This window comes from Carica papaya, chromosome 5, assembly GCF_054855325.1.
Source record: "Carica papaya isolate Zhongbai chromosome 5, ASM5485532v1, whole genome shotgun sequence".
Lineage (NCBI taxonomy): Eukaryota > Viridiplantae > Streptophyta > Magnoliopsida > Brassicales > Caricaceae > Carica > Carica papaya.
In genome coordinates, this window is record NC_142313.1 from 17,312,766 (window position 1) to 17,329,676 (window position 16,911).

A 16,911-nucleotide genomic window follows, 5' to 3' on the forward strand; every position below is an offset into this window, starting at 1 on the left:
TCAGAGTGCAGGAACAGACATGCACTCAAACTTGTGGATCCACAGGATCCTCGTAGACTTCTAAGGATAGGTTTGCCTGCGGTTCCTCATTTTTTTCCTCATCTGCAGGGGATAGAAAGAGTCAGTTTCATATGCTCAGTAAGGAAAACAACATTAAATTAACATTGTGAGATTTCAAAAGTTTATTATTTTATCTTACCATTTAGCTTCCTCGTTTACCTAACTCAACATTAGAAAAAATATTTATTTTAATATCAAAATTGTACGTTAGTATAGAAAATCAATTATATATATGTCATGCCAAATAATAGAGAAAATCAAATAAATCATGAAACACTCATATTTTTCAAATCATGCTTCGAGAAATCATTACAAACTTCCATCTCTGAGGGCAGATACAGATATAGAAATTTGCTTAGGCCAACTTTCGGCTGGCCAACCATGGTACGATCTATGACCACGGTCGTACCAACCATAGTAGTCCGAACAGATAGTCTATAGTCACAACATTACTTAGCCACGGGTGATCCCTACAGATAGTGCGATACCATTCTCGTTAGAGGGCATGCCATCATCCACTAGGAGCAGTCCTCTTATGTCTTTCCAGACCAGATAGGGGAGAGAGAAACATATACTCTGAAAGGTAAGGGGAATAGGTACTCCTTAGAGATAAAAAACCTAACGAGACACTTGATGCAATATACATGTCAATACAAATACATTTCGGACCATACAGACTTCATTCCACTTTCTCTTTTTCTTTTTCTTTTATTTTTCTTTTATTATTATGGATTACATAGTACTTTATTGCATGCAAATTCATCAAGTGTCAGTAAATCACAAAACATGCTTAAAAATCAGAACAATTCTACTCATTTGAATATAGAGGTACACAAAACAGGAAAAATAACTATCATATTAAATTTACTTATCTAAAAATACTCCATAAGACATTGAAAGTAATACTACATTTCTTACCAAAATCTCAATGCTTTCTTCTTCGCTGTTCTTCATTTCTTTTTCTTTTTCTCTCATTAATTTACTATTTCTCTCTCTCTCTAAACCCTTGAAAAATGGAAAAAATGGAAGTGTGAAGAGGAAGGAAAGGGGAAGGGGCAATTTATAGAATTTCAGAACCGTTGGATTCACTCCAAGTGGTAAAATCCAGTGAAGAAAGAGGAGAAAAAGATTTTTGGCACGAAAAATGAGGGAGAAAATTTTCTTCCACCAATAGTGGCGGCACACCGCCCATGGCAGCGGTGGAGCTCTGCCTGAGGCAGGAGAGCCCGACTAGCACACTGCAGGCTAGCCTGCGGGCACATAGGCCTGTTGCTGCATGTGCAGGGGCTAGCCTGCATGCGCGCAGGGCTTAGGCGCACTTGGAATCGCACGCACAGGCCCCCAGCACACAGGGCCTGTTCGTGCAGGCTTGTTGCATGAGCGGCGCGGGCACAGTGTGCGGTACCAGTATTTGTGTGAAGTGACGCACGGACGACCCATATGCACGCGACAGGACGCACATGTAATTCCTAACCGCACACCACGCGCGCAGATGGGACATGCACACTGTGTGCACGTCCCGTGCGTGCGTGCATGCAAGGGGGACATGCACATTGTGCGCACGTCCCGTGCGTGCTGGCGTGCGGAGGGGACGTGTGAGCTGTGCACACGCTCCTCAACCACTGTGCGCATATGGAAGTGCGCACATGGAAACGTAGGTAAACCATTTTCCTGCGGTATTTTTTCCACGAGTTGGTTTTCTCCCGTTTTGCCGTTTTCTGATTTTTTCTATTTTTCTTTTGAAATAAAATAAAATAATTTAAAATAAAATAAAATAATAGTAAAATTAATAAAAATAAATTAAAATAAAATTAAAAATTAAAATTAAAAATTAAAATTAAAATAAAAGTAAATTAAAATCATGGATCTTAAGAATAACGTAAATTAATTTAAATTTAAGGCTGTCGAAGGCTCGAATAAATAGAGTTTTCAAATCATTTTAGTACAGTAATGGGCGGAGTGTTACAGGATAGAATAAATAGTTTATTATGTAATTATCCTAGAATCAGATAAAATTTTATGTAGGAAATTATTTTATTAATTTTTTCAGGAGATCGTAATCATCTAGAATTATCCTAGAGAAAGCTATTAATAGGCCTTTACCCATAGGTTGTAAACACACCAATTACAATCAATTTGAGAAAAATTCTTGAAAGCTTACACTTTTCTTCTATTAGCATTTTTTGCTAATTCAGCTTCTTTAAGTTCTTCGAGGAACAAGAATCCTCAAAAGTCTTGTTGAGACAAGGAGTAGGGATCAACTTATCGATAAGTCCGTGGTATTTTTTCCTTCCTTGTTTTATTTTCCTATTCTTTACTTTTGCGTTCCTTTTAGGATTGTAGACTCAATTAGAGGGAGGAATTTTCTAGGCGATTAAGTTTCAGTATTGTATAACGTTGAGTCGATTATAGGAGTTGATTCGATCCTCCCCATATCCTCTCGCGTCAGCTGGTATTAAAGTTTAGGCTCTTAAAATCCAAAATTATCTTTATTGCTTTTAGTATTTTTGTTCTTTAATTAACAATTCGAATTAATTTTTTGATTTGTTAGTTTATGTTGCATCCCGCTTGAGTTCATATTTATCCGTTCAATTCAAGTAGTTCATGTTTATTATTCAAAAAAAATTATATGTATAAAAAAAATACAAAAATATCTTAATTGCACCCCATAAGTCAATTGGCACGTTATTTGCATCTTCCATAACAAAATCAGAATGGCCCCCTGATTGGTGACTGGAAATCCTTTAAGAAATCAAAGGCAAAGTACATCACCTAACAGGTGCGAGCAAAAATGTTTGTTTTCATTCTGCGCATTATCCACGTTTAATTTTTTAATTGTATTTCTATAATCTTGCATCAATGTTGTATAAAGAAACTTAATCGGTCGTAGAGCGTAGCCAATAAATTGGTGGTAGTATAAATAGATACACCTGTCGATTATATCCATCGAGATTGATCAAAGTCCTACGCATTAGTCCATATTGTCAATCTTTGTGATCTACATTTCTTTTTCTTTAGTTTATGTTTATTCCATTAAAAAATTAAGTGACTAATAAATACTAGTGGTTTAACACATGAAAGGAACGCCATTCCTTTTTCTGTGTGCTTATTTTTGAGCTTTCATAGAAATTAAATCCTTTTATAGTTCTTTGTTGTGTCATAAGGACTAACTTGTAGACCTTATTCAAGTGATTCTGATTCTGGATGCTCAACTCGACAGATGAAGCTATCAATTGAGAGATTATGAGGTAAACACGAGTGAAGGTGAAGTAGAGATATTGTTTTCACTAACAGCCAACCAGACACCATGGAAGAAAGGGTATGTTCACCTAGTTAAGTGTCCAATTAGGAAACATGGTTGCTTGGATAGCTAAGAGCGAGGCAAACACCACAGTCGCGCTCGATGCAAAATAGTGCGAGAAGAGATAGGATCTTGTGGTGATGAAGTTGGTGAAAAATAGGGAGGTCGTCGCGAAAAGACAGATAGGGACCTCCTTGACTTCAAGTTCCATATACGAGCCTTTCAAGGGAAGAATGACCCTGAAGCCTACCTCGAGTTGGAGCAGAAGGTCGATCGCATCTTCAGTTGCCGCAACTATCATAAAGAAAAGAAGCTCAAGTTGGCCACCTTTGAGTTTACCAACTATGCCTCAGTATGGTGGGACTAGTTAGCCCTGAGAATAAGATGGAGACTTACCAATCACCACATGGCGAGAATTAAGATCCATTATGAGGAAGTGATTTGTGCTAGCTCATTTTGACACGGACATGAACCTAAAATTACAACGCTTGACCCAGGGTTCTAAGACAGTGGAAGAGTACTACAAGAAAATGGAGATAACCATTATTAGGGCCTGAGTCGACAAATGATTAAAAGCCACCATGGTTTAGTTCTTGGAGGGCCTAAACAAGGATATTGCCAATATTTTTGAACTCCAAAACTATGTCAACCTGGACGAAATGATATACAAATCACCAAGATTGAAAGGCAATAAAAAGTAAAGGAACCAATCAGGGGTTTGTCAGTAACGCTCCCCAGGGAAATCAAAGATGGGCTCAAAGGGATGAAGGTAATAAGGTGGACGATAATAAGGGAAAATAACCCACTGACAACCCAACAGTTAATCCTAAGACACCAGCCACTCGCCATAGCACTGTTAAGTGTTTCAAGTGCTTAAGAGTTGGGCATATTGCATCCCAATGTCCCAATCAGCATGCCATGATTATCCGAGATGATGGAGATATCGTCAATGAACATAAAAGCAGTAACGACAAAGAAAATCTACTGATAATGGATGTAGGTCGAGAAAGTATAGCTCAACTAATACAGGGAGATGTGATTGTGGCTCAACAAGCACTAAACATACAGGTTAAGACCGAAGGCAACGGACATAGAGAAACTATTTTCCACTCCAAATACCTGGCCAATAGAAAGGTCTGTAGTGTGATAATTGATGGAGGAAGATGTGCTAACATTCCTAGTACGTTGCTAGTGGATTAGACATGGTCGACTTGTGAACAACACCCTAACCCCTATAAATTACACTGATTGGATGACAACAAAGAGATCGATGTCACCCAGCAAGTATGTGTCCCATTTTCTATTTATGACTACATGGATAAGATATTGTGTTATGTAGTTCCCATGCAAGCAAAACACCCACTGGTAGGTAGGTCGTGGCAATATGATTGTGATGTTAGCCATGCTGGTGAAAAGAATCAGTATGTTTTAACACCTTTCTCAAAGAGAGATCCTTATAAAGACCAACTAAAAATTAAAACTTCATATGACAAGTTCGTTAAAAGATAGGCAGAGAAGGACCACTGTTTGGATCTAGTCAAAAGTTATTTTTTCATTCAAGAATAACCCGCACACCCTGCTAGTTGTCTCATAAATCCTTTTTCTCTTTGATCCTAGATGAAAAGTTTATAATCTCTACAAATTTGAGGACAAATCCTCTCGAAAGAGGGAGGATGACACGATACCCGGTAAGGACAAACCCAAACCAGTGGAAGGTAAGAAGTAAGTCCATGCCTATGAGCTTCTGAGAAGCAAAAGGAAATAATTACGAAGTTCTAATAATTCGGGCTACTCTATCCCTGATCAAGTATCAAACAGTGAGGTTATTACACCCCAAAAACCTTTGTGCTCAATTTGTAATGTGAACGCCTATTTATTTGGGCCCTAAGATCACTTAAACTCAAATATTTTGTAATTTTAATTTTCGGATGAATATCATATTTTGAATTTTATATTTTATATTTTTATTTAAAAAATTCTTAAAATTTATTATTTTATTTTGTTGTAGAAAATTATATTTTGTTGTTATTTTAAAATAATTTTTAGGAAAAATAGAAAAAAAAAAGGAAAAAATCTCGCAAGAAAATGCCCGGGGGAGGGGTTCCGCCCGTGGGGGCACTACATGTAGCTCGCGCGTGCCCGCGCGCAACCAGCACTGCATGTAGTCTAACTATGGGTGCCCGTTGGGTACACATGTGTTGCCTTGCACATACAGGATACTTGGTCCCCATGTTCACTAGTGTTCTAAGGTCCCATGATTAATCAATCAAAACAAGCTTATACCCCAAAGGAAAATTGAAGGCAGGCAAATTCCTTAATGCCTTGACACAGAGGTCCACATGTGAATTAAGTTATCCGCACTAGCACCGAGCATGCATCCCAACCTGCACGTCCCAAGACATGCACGACCACGTATGCCCAAACAGACCATGCGCACTAGCGAACGACAAAGCCCATGCTCGCAGCTTGCTAGGCCTACGCGCATAGGCCCAAAGGGCCGATCGCGCGCACCTCACGTGGATGGGCCTAGAACTTGCCCAGCCCACGACCCGCGGCCCATACTACGAACCCGTCTTACATGATCCGCATGAGCCGACTGGTCTAACCCGTCCAGGTTGTCCAAAAATTGCATTCCCACCTTTTCGATTAAATTATTTTAATTATTTTAAGGCTTTAGACCCCACCTTTTAATTCTCCATGTTTTTAATTTAAATACAACATACCTAAATTAATTTTTCCATGTGTTTTATATAAAAATCACAGGAATAAAGTTTATCCTATTTTTTAATTATTATTTTTAATGTAAAGTCTATCCCTAGGATTATTTAATTAATTATCTTGTATTTAGATGGGATAGAATAAATATTTTATTATGTAATTATCCTAGAATTAGATAGAATTTTATCTAGGATATTATTTTATTAATTTCTTCAATATATTGTAATCATCTAGAATTATCCCGAGGAAAGCTATAAAATGGCCTTTGCCCATGAGAGAAATTCTTGAAAGCTTAGGCTTATATTCTATTAGTATTTTTGCTAATTTAGCTTCTTCTAGTTCTTCGAGGATGAGGAGTCTTTAGAAGACTTGTTGAGCCAAGGAGCTGGGATCAACTTATCAGTTAGTCCGTGCCAATTTTTCTTTTCTTGTTTTATTTTTCTAGTCTTTGTTTTTGCATTCTTTATAGGATTGTAGACTCAATTAGAGGGAGGAGTTTTTTATACAGTTAGGTTTTGGTATTGCATAACATTGAGTGGATTATAGGAGTTGATTTGATCCTCTCCATACCCTCCTGCATCATGTTTTAATCACAACTTTGATAATTAATAAAATTAAGATTTGTGTTTTCTCTAAGAATTAGCTTTGGATAATTTTCTTAGCATCATCAAGTTTTCAAAAGTTAAAGAGCTTTCTGAAGTTTTGTTGAGCAGAGGAGTTGGGATTAACTTATCAAGTAAGTCGTGGCGTCTTTTTTTTCCTCGTTTTAATTTTTCTATTTTTAATGTGTTTGCATGCCATATAGGTAGATGTATATTCAAGTAGGGAGGTTCATTTAGATGGTTTAGTTTCCTATTACATATTTAATTAAGGATCTAGGAGTCAAAAAGATCCTCCCAATACCCTCCTGCATCATCTGGTATCAGAGTTTAGACTCCTAGTGAACCTGTTATCTTTTTATTATTTTAGTATTCTTATTCATAAATTAGCAATGAAAATTATTTTAATTATTAATTTGTTTTGCATCCTGCTTGGATTCATAATTATCCGTTTAATTCAAGTAGTTTCATGTTTTTATCATTAGTAAAAAAAATACAAAATTTAAAACCTAAAAATATCTGAATTGCACACCATAAGGCAATTGGCTGTTATTTAAATTCAAACATTTAAAAGAAGAGTAAGTGTTTTTTTGTGTGATGAAAAACCTTTGAAGTGTTAAATGGAGAATGAATCACCTATGAGGTGTGCATGAAAACTTTTATTTTCATTTTGTTGCATAATTCATGATTGCATTACATCATCTTAAGCTTTAGAGCCAATATTCCTTTAGAACTTTTGCTAGTGTCTAGATACTAACGTGCAACTCCCAGTAAAGAAGACCAGACTCCAAGGCTCAACTTGATAAACAACAGGTTCATCATGGCACCAAAAACATAAAGTTTGAAGTAACTACATATGAGAATGTATTTCAAAATTCTTAGGTACCAACTGAACTACTTTTGTTTGTTTCTACCTTTGTATTTTTCCCCTAATTTTTTCGATGATAAAGATTCGGATTCAGGGATGAATCCTTATAAAGAAAGGATGGATGATGTGAGATTTGTAAGTTGAGTCCATGTCAAAAGAGGAATACCAGGTTCAATGGGAAGCTTACAAAAAGCTGCCAACCTGCAGGCCAAATACCCCCATACCCGTGGGCCCATCTACAAGGTAACCCACCAGAGGTGCATGTGTCGTGCACATCTATCCACATGACCACCAATGTGGGCTTGGATCCTAATAGGATGGACCCTCTAAAATGCCCAACCTATGAGGAGGAAAGGAGCTTAAGCTTGAGGTCCATCTTAGAGGGCCAAGGAGCAGCTTGGCCACTGCTCAATAAGGCAAACAAGCATTGGCCAACGCGAAGATGCACTAAGCAATGAGCAACCTAGTGGCAAGAGGAGAATTGTCCTCTTTGAATCCGATGAAAATGAGGACAAAGAACAATTTGATTTGAAGAATAAAAAGGAAGAAGGAGACTTCATGAAGCCCTCGGCCGAGGAATTCCTAAGCCTTACTGGATTCAAACATTATGGAAAATAAGAGGGAATAAGACTTCTGCACACATGAGGACACCATTTTCCTACCTTTATTATAATCCAAAAGCAAGAAGAATTCCACATCTCTAGGGAAGAATACAAGCTAAAAAAGGAAGAGTTCATGTCATAAACAATCAACCAAGGAGATGAAATAAGAATTCAACGTGAAAAAGAAACCCATAAGCATCATGAAATTAGCTTAAGAGGAATTTTGTATGTTGAAGGCCTCTTGAAGAATCCTACTTCAAATCTAGGTAATTTACAATGAGACTCCCATTCAAGAATAATCATGAATCAAGAAAGAGATAAAAAAGATGAAATGGAGTTCAAATAGGAATAGGAGTGATGTGTTAAATTCTAATTATATTTTTATACCCTTTTTTTACTTAAATTTAAAAGAAGTTTTTGAATAAATTATGAGTTAAAATCAATTAATTAATAAAATTTTGAAGCAGATGATATTGTTGAAGAAAAGAGGAAAAAAAAGTTGAAAAGAGAAAAAGAAGGCAAAATCCCAAGCCCAAATATTCAATAGTCCATCCCAGCAGCCACATCAAATAAAAAAAATTACAAAAAGTAGAAGAGGAAAATAAAGGAGCGGGTGAAGAGGGAAAAAAAGAAGAATCAGCTAACAAGGAAGAGGGACTATAAAGGAAAAAAATGGTTAAAAAAGGGAGAGAAATTTCTATCTCTTCTCTGGCAGTTGCTTATTAAAAAAAAGAGAAAGGAGGCAGCAAAACGGAGCAAGCATAAGAGAGAGAAAACTTGTAGAGAGAGAGAGAGAGACAAGAGCTAGAGAGAGAAAGCAGTAACAAAATCTGCAGATGCAGCAAGCACAAACAGACGTGAAAGGAAGCAAACGCAGTGGAGAGAGAGAAGCTGAGAAAAATTATTTAGTAATTTATCTATTTTATTTTCAATCAACTTATTTTTGGATAAACATTTTTAGGATATTCTCATGAAATCCGAAGGTTAGCATTTGAGATTTTTCAAATATTTATTTTTTATTAATTACATAAGTTATTTGTTTCTCAAATATACTTTGTGTTGGTCAAACCATCATGTCTAGCTAAATTTCTTTTGCTAGAGTAATTGACATAGCCTGAATCAAAAGTAGATTTGTGATTTAATTTTTAGCTTTTTTCTAGTTGCAATTTAGCAATATTGAACTTAATTAGCTTGTGAGAATTGGCCCACTCATAGCTTTATTTGTGATTGATAGTTTTAAAGTAATGGAAGTAAAATTTCATCAATTAGATAAATATTGTTAAGCGTTAATAGAAACCTGAACGGGAGTAATATAGTCGAATTAACATAGATCAATTGAATTATCACAGATTTAATTGAATCAAATTAATAATTATTATAAAAAGTTACTAGTTGTTAATTGATAGACCTAGGGAATACTTAGAAGGAAACCGAAAGTATATTAGGAAAGTTTAACCATTGCAGACTAGATTAAATCGATTACAAAATCAAAATGCGAATATACCCAAGCTTCAAGTGAAATCAATTACTCTAGTACGTTTTCGTTGATAAATTTTTCTTAATTTAATTATTCTGCTTTGATTAAATTGTTTTAAATTTTTTTCCTGCATAAATTTAATTTCAACTTTTAGATAATAACATAATTTCTACAATTTGGTACTTGGTACGCAATCCCAGTGGGACGACACTCTATTCATCACTTTATTACTTGAACAATTTTGTGCACTTGCGAATTCGCTCATCAAGTTTTTGGTGTCGTTATTGGGGAATGTTAGTATCAATATCAATGCTGAGGTTTCTGTTATGAATATAGTTTATTTTTTTATTTTTTATTTTTTATTTAAGTTTAAATTTTTTTATTTTATTTATATTTTAATTTAAATGCAATTTTTTTGTTTTGTTTTGTTCTTTTATTTTATTTTTTTATTTTTTTTTTGTGAGCAGATTATGCCGTTTCTTTATCTGGTTTCAGTTGGTATATGATTTGATCAAACAATGCAGAACTACTTCCTATAAATCTAAAGATCGAAAAGACTTGTAGACAATTGAATCAATAGAGAAAGGAACGTTTAGCAGCAGAAAGACATACAAGAGTTGAGATGGCTGAACATGAAGAAATTATATGAACAGGGGATGTTTTGAACAAGAATAACAGGAGATCACTCAAGGACTTCGATACTCCACTTTTAGGAGCTTCATCCAACATAGTTTGACCAAGTGTCAATGCGAATAACTTTGAGATTGCCATCATTCAAATGATCCAAACCTCAATTTAGTTTGGAGGTTTACCAAATGATGATCCTAATGTGTATCTCTTTAATTCTTTAGAAATTTATGATACTTTAAAACAAAATGGTGTTTCTTATGACGTAATCAGGCTTAAACTTTTTCCTTTTTCTTTAAGAGATAAAGTTAAGAATTGATTGCATTCTCTTTCTGCAGGTAGAGTTACTACATGAGAAGATCTATCTCAAAAAATTTTGGCTAAATTTTTGCCACTTGTCAAGACGACAAGCATGAGAAATGATATCACAAGTTTTTATCAAATGGATCGAAAGATATTATATGAGGCATGGGAGTGATTCAAGGAGTTGATTAGAAGATGTTCTCATCATGGACTGCCTAAGTGGTTGTTGGTCCAAACCTTTTACAACGGATTGAGCTAGCAAACTTGGATCATAATCGATGCAACTGCTGGAGGTGCTTTGATGGGGAAGTCTACGGATGATGCATATGAGCTATTGGAAGATATGGGCATGAACAACTATCAATGGCCAACATAAAGACTTCAACCCAAAAAAACACTGAATATGAGATTGAGGTTTTAATTGCTCTTAATGTAAAAATTAATTGTGTATTTAAAAAAATTGTTCAAAAGAGTATTAATGTTGTTAATTCTCATGTGCAAGGTTTATTTAAAGATCCTTTTCAAGGGCACGAGGTGGAGCAAGTAAGTTTTATAGCTAGGCAGGGCATGCCACCATACAATCCAAACTCCAATACATGTAATCTTGGGATGAAAAATCATCCAAATATTTCATGGGGGAATCAACAGAATGTGTTCGGGCCTTCACCAGGATTTCAGCATCAAGAAAAGAAGACTTCACTTGAGGATATGATCGCAACCATTCACATGAACACAACAGAGTTTGCAACAAAGACTGAAGAAATCATTCAGAATCAACAACTAATGTTATAAAACCAAAAAACATTGATCAAGAATTTAGAGATCTAGATGGGTCAATTAGCAAGCATGATTATGTAAGAGCTCAACGTACCCTATCAAGTAACACAGAGACAAATCCAAAAGAATAGGTTATGGCGATCACCTTAAGAAGTGAAAAATAGTTGGCGCATATAAAAAAAAGAATTTACCACAAAAAATGGTTGAAAAAGAAAAAGTGGAGCAAGAAGAGAAGAATAAGAAAGTTATGTTCAAGCCCTATGTGCCACTCGTTCCATTTCTACAATGCCTCAAAAAGCATAATAAAGATGAGAATTTCCTTAAATTTATTGATATATTTAAGAAACTTCACATTAATATTCCTTTTGCATATGCTCTTATTTAAATGCCAAAGTATGCGAAGTTTCTTAAGGAGATTTTAGCAAAGAAGAGGAGTTTGAAAGATCACGAGACTGTTGGGCTCACAAAAGAGTACATTGCCATCATTCACAATAAGTTGCTACCTAAACTAAAAGATCTAGAGAGTTTTACTATACCATGCAATATTGGCAATTCTTATTTTAAAAATGTTCTTTGTTATTTGGTGCTACTATTAACTTAATGCCTTATGTTGTATTTAAAAGGTTAGGAATTGGCAAGGTGAAGCCCACAAAAATGTCATTATAACTGGCAGATAAATCAGTGAGATACCCCTTGGGAACAGTAGAGGATGTGCTGGTAAAGGTGGAGAAATTCATATTCCCTGTCGACTTCGTAGTTCTAAACATGGAAGTTAACAGAGAAGTTCCACTCATACTTGGGAGACCCTTTCTCGCAACAGGCAAAACATTAATCAATGTGTAGGATGGTAAGTTAACATTGCGACTTGGGGACAAATAAGTAACTTTTAACATTTTTCATGCCTCAAAATGTCCTTTGGACACTGATGAATGCTTTAGTGCTAATATAATTAATGAGTATGTGTCCAAAAAGTACACCAAAATAGAAAAGACCTTGATGTTATGGAAGCATCCAAATCAAATGAAGAGAATGATCAAGAAGAGGACTAGGCAAGACAAGAAGAATTGAAAAAAGGTATGCATGTTTAGAAGGGCATTTAGAGATGTGGAGATCCACCCTAGTGTCGCTCGAGTCATCTGCTGCAAGGTCGAGTTAACAATTATAAACAAAATGTTGATTGGGAGGCAACCAAATATAGATGATATTATACAGATAAGTAAAATTTCTTTTTATATTAACTTTTTTTAATTTTTGTTTTCATTTGATAGAATCCTATATTTTTCTTATTCATTTATTTTTATTTTATTTATTTACTTTGCACCTATCCCTTCAACTTTATAATTGTTTCACTAATGCTTGTGGATTCTTAATTGAGGTCCAGCCAATATGATTTTCGATGTTGATGATATCTACTTTTAACGAGAACAGCTCTCCGGGCAAAACTCTAGTGATCAACTTTGGAGTAAGCTACATGGGCACTACACAAAGGGAGTATTTCGTTTCTTTACTGTTTAATTTTTATTTTTTTGGCCATAATGTGTTCATAAACAATAAGGACACTGTTTGAAATAAGTTTAGGGGTATTGGGTCTTTAGAGTTTAAATTGATTTTTTTAGTTTATCTTTTAATTTTTGTTATACACTAAAGGGTTAAGCTTTTCACCATAAGTAGTTAGTAAAGCATAGTGGAATTGAGATTTTATCTTGACTAAGATTGTGATTATTTAAAAAAAATAGAATATGTTTGCAAATAATAATTAGATTAATTAGTGATTATCTTCCTTAACTTAATCGTTATAAGGACAATGGCATAGGAACCTAATCTAAGGCATTACACTTGTGACATAGAAAATGTGAATTTGATTCTTGCCTTTTAGTTAGTCCTAAACTAAGGTTTAAGTGAATAAGATAAATTAGCTAATACGTGACTAGTGAGATGGAGCGTAAAACGCACTCACTTGAAAAAAATAATAAAATAATAATAAATACTTTTAGTAAAAAGGTGAGATAGAGTGTAAAAAGCACTTACTCGTAAAAATATGTTTGAGATAAAAGTGTGAGATGGAGCGAAAATGCACTAACAAGGAAAAAAATTATGAAAAAATATATATATATGCATATAGTAAATATTGTTTAAGTTCATTAACTTGGTTAAAGTAGCAAAAAGGTATGATTAAATAAAACATAATTTATGAATCAAGAGTAGAGACTTAGAAATGGAACTTATGTATTGTAATTATGAAAATTTTGTTGGGTAGTATAAAAGTTAATAGTCTATTTATATTTTGAAACATTTTTGAATTTACAACTAACTAACAACTACAAGAAAAGAATAGAATTTCGATACTATCAAGTTGAATAGATGAACATGGTTGAAAAGTTTGCTTTTAAGTATTTCTTTTCAATCTTTTACTTGAGGACAAGTAAAAATTTAAGTTTGGGAGTATTTGATGTGTTAAATTTTAATTATATTTTTATACTCTTTTTACTTAAATTTGGAAGAAATTTTTGAATAAATTTTTGATGCAGGTGATATTTTTGAAGAAAAAAGGAAAAAAAAGGCTGAAAAGAGAATAAGAGAAAAAAAGTCAAAAGCCCAAGCCCAAATATTCAACAATCCATCCAAATAACCGCATCAAATAAAAAAATTGTAGAAAGTAAAAGAGGAAAATAAAGGAGCGACTGAAGAGGGAAAAAAAAGGAAAAATAAGGAAGAATCAACTAAGAAGGAAGAGGGGCTAAAAAGGAAAATAAAAGGGTTTAAAAAAGGAAGAGAAAACTATATCTTTTCTTTGGTAGCCGCCTATTAAAAAGAAGATAAAGGGGGTAGCAAAAAGGAGGAAGCAGAAAAGAGAGAGATGGGAGCTAGAGAGAGAAAACAACAACTAAATTTGCAAATGCAGCAAGTACAAGCAGAGGTGAAAGGAAGCAGACACGGTTGAGAGAGAGAGAAGTTGAGAAAAATTATCTAGTAATTTATTTATTTTATTTTTAATTAACTTATTTTTGGGTAAATATGTTTAGGATATTCTAATGAAATCCTAATGTTAGAGTTTGAGATTTTTTAGATATTTATTTTTGATTAATTACATAAGTTATTTTTTTTCTTAAATATACTTTGCATTGCTCAAACCACCATATCTAGCTAAATTTCTTTTGTTAGAGTAATTGATGTAGCACGATTCAAAGGTAAATTTGCGATTTAATTTTTAGCTTTTTTCTGTTTGTAATTTAGCAGTATTGAACTTAATTAGATTGTGAGAATTGGCCAACTCATAGCTTTATTTGTGATTGATGGTTTTAGAGTAATAGAAGTGAAATTTCATCAACTAGACAAATACTGTTAAGTTTTAATAGAGACTTGAACAGGAGTAATATAGTCATAGTAATGTGGATCAATCAAATTATCACATATTTAATTGAATCAAATTAATAATTGTTATAAAAAGTTAACAGTTGTTAATTGATAGAACTAGAAAATATTGGGAATGAAACCAAAAGTATATTAGGATACCATTACAGTCTAGATTAAATTGACTGCAAAATCAAAACGTGAATATACCCAAGATTTTGGTGATATCAATTACTCTAGTGTGTTTTTGTTAATAAGTTTTCCTCAATTTAATTATTCTACTTTCATTAAATTATTTTTTAAAAAAATTTCCTGCATAAATTTAATTTTAATTTCTAGATAATAATATGATTTATACAATTTGGTACTTAGTACGCAATCCATGTGGGATAATACTCTTTTCATCACTTTATTTCTTAAACGATTTCATGGATTTGCGAATTCACCCATCATTGGTATAATTCGCCCATGAAATCAGCCTAGGAGTAATTTTGCATGTTAAAGACCTTTTGAAGAATTCTACTTCAAATCTAGGTAATTTATGAAAAGACTCCCATTCAAAAATCATCATGAATCAAGAAAGAGACAAGAAAGATGAATTGGAGTTCAAGTAGGAATGGGAGTCAAAGGGGAAGTCAACTTCAACTACATAGATGAATTTTATTAAATTAATTACTTTATTTGTTTATCTTTTTAGGTTTTATTATCTTATTATTTTAAATATAAATGTTTTGATTAAATTTAGTCTAAGAGTTTGTATAGGAATTCTAAATCCTATTCCCATTAGAATTAGGCAATAAAAGTAACACGAGAGGCACTTGGAAGGACTATAATACTCCCAAAACCTCACTCCATGTATGATCATATAGCTTTAACAGCCTAAATCACTCTCTCTACTTATTTCTACACCCACCCAAGGTGTAATGCAAAAACAAGATAATCTAGAATTAAAACAAAGAAAAGAAAGATGTCACGGCTTACTTGATAAGTCGCTCCCAACTCCTCGACTCTTGCAAGACTTCAGAAAGCTCTCTTACTTTGAAGAACTTGAAGACAATCTCACAAAATTAGCAAAGCTAATTTTAAAGAAAAGCTAAAGCTTAAACTTTATAAAGTTTCTTAAAGTTGTGTTTACATAGCTCGAGTTAAGGCCTTTATATAGGCTCTTATTTACTTATCTAACTCGTAGTAGGATTATGTATTCCTACTTGAACTCTTAAACATTAATTCTATTTGGAATCTTGCTGGAAATTAATTAAATAAATAAAATTCTAGCTTTAGGGTTTAAGAAAAATTAAGGAAATAATTAAAAAATTGACTATTTTATCTAAGTAGAATTCTTCTTCATGGTGTCAACTCTTCTCCTCTTTTATGATGGAAAATAAATGAAATTTGAGTGGAAAGAGAATAAGGGAAATTGGTTTAAAGTAAGAAAGATAAGGGGAGTCCAAATCAGACTCCTCAAGGTTGGCAACTGTTATCAGCGTGCTGGTACTGCGTGGACAGCATGCACGAGACACACAAGCATGTCCACCTTATGTGTAGAAAAACCCCTCGGGCTACAAGTCTGCACACGCATTGGTGAACATGTGTTCGGGCATACTTGTGTGCATGCACACACATTCATAACTTATGGCTTATGGTTGTCTGCATGCTGCCTCATGCAGCAGAGGTCCCCGCACATGCGAGTGGATTTTTTCGCACATGTGTGTGTCCACACGTATGCCAAAGAATGGTCGCGTGCACAGTATGTGTTGTAACACCCCTAAACCTATTCAAATATCGGATAAATGTATCTTAAATTTTGAATTTATTTTAAATGATGGTTAAACTTTTCTGTGCGTATTTATAATTTCAAAACTATTATAAAAGTTGTTTAAAAGTTTTAAAACGAAAGAAAAACAAGATGAAGGGAGAAAACACTCCGTGGGCAAGCCTTATGGGAAAATGAACTGCGAGTACGCATGCGGACACGCAAGCCTCACACGCAAAAGTCCCTTACCTGCATGCCCACCCGCCTACACACCTCGTACAGACCAAAAGTTGACCTGCCATTGTTCTGACTCATCTCCCCCACCACTTGACTTGCATGCAGCTTCTCCACTAACATCGGTTGGCCACTCAAGCTTATCAATGAACCTTCCCCATTGCATATGATCCAATGGCTCATGTTTCTTCATGCTTGGGTATTTAAACCCCTTCATTCTTCATTTTTCTTCATTCTCCTC

General features: G+C 34.3%; 1 non-coding gene across 1 annotated transcript; it reads right to left on the minus strand.

Moving 5' to 3' along the window:
* Window positions 1-10,661: 10,661 nt before the first annotated feature.
* On the minus strand, window positions 10,662-10,768 carry LOC148253803 (small nucleolar RNA R71). The gene has a single exon (XR_015820841.1). It is a non-coding gene; the product is annotated as a small nucleolar RNA R71 (small nucleolar RNA).
* Between the last annotated feature and the right edge of the window lie 6,143 nt (window positions 10,769-16,911).